Raw genomic sequence first — 955 nt, forward strand, 5'->3', positions numbered from 1 at the left:
GTTTGGTAAATTAACCGTAGTTTTGGGGGTCGAATTGGCGGGAGGCTTTTGATTTGGGCTTTATTTTTTGGGCTTTCTCAGCCCACTAACCTTCGCTAGAGGAATAACAATGGCTGATTTAGGCAAATGTCCCTTTTGTAGGCCTCTGTTTAGATTTGTCCCTTTTTTTAAAAGTATGGAAAGATTGCCCTTGTAAAATTATTTCTTCCGGATAATGATACACTTGGGTTTAATACCGGAAACATCTCACTTTATACCCATTAATTCCAAACTATTTACCTTTTAATATCCAGACCCAAATTATTAACTACTCCTACCCATACGCCCCAAACTATTTACTAGCTAATTCACCGTTCCTTGTGAGTATAATAAGATTGGGAACAAACAAAAAAGAGAGATGATCAACACTTGATTCATTGCCGGTCTTAAGCAGAGTCGTTATGGCAAGAGTTGCTATGCTCCTATTCTTATCAGAAATCAAGCTCTCCATATCTATATTGCAGTTTGTCACAGCCATAGGATGTGTCATATCTATCCTTCGACACACATACAGGGTGTGAGCTTGTTTGAAGTTTTAGCACTGCAAACAAGTTTTCAACACCAAAATACAGGGCACAATTCAAAAACTAGATCATAGGAAGAACATATCAATTTTTGAAACTTCATATGAATGAGTTCAAAATGCCAGATCTGATTTTTTATAGTATTTTACTGTTGAAATTCGTTAGTTATTGTTCTTTGATGTGTAGATTGTACCTTCGATGCTGATTTTTGGAGATTTATTGTACAAAAATTTAAATCCACCATTGAAGGACCTTGAAGGTTGAAACTCATAACTTGGTTTGTTTGAGTTTTAAATTGTTTTGATTTGATCCTGTATGGCTTTGTTTGGAAAGTTGATTGGAGGTTGTAGCTAAAGTTTTAATCAATTTGGTGGATATTTTGTAATAGATTT

This window comes from Nicotiana tabacum, chromosome 16 (genome assembly GCF_000715075.1).
Source record: "Nicotiana tabacum cultivar K326 chromosome 16, ASM71507v2, whole genome shotgun sequence".
NCBI classification, from domain to species: Eukaryota; Viridiplantae; Streptophyta; class Magnoliopsida; order Solanales; family Solanaceae; genus Nicotiana; species Nicotiana tabacum.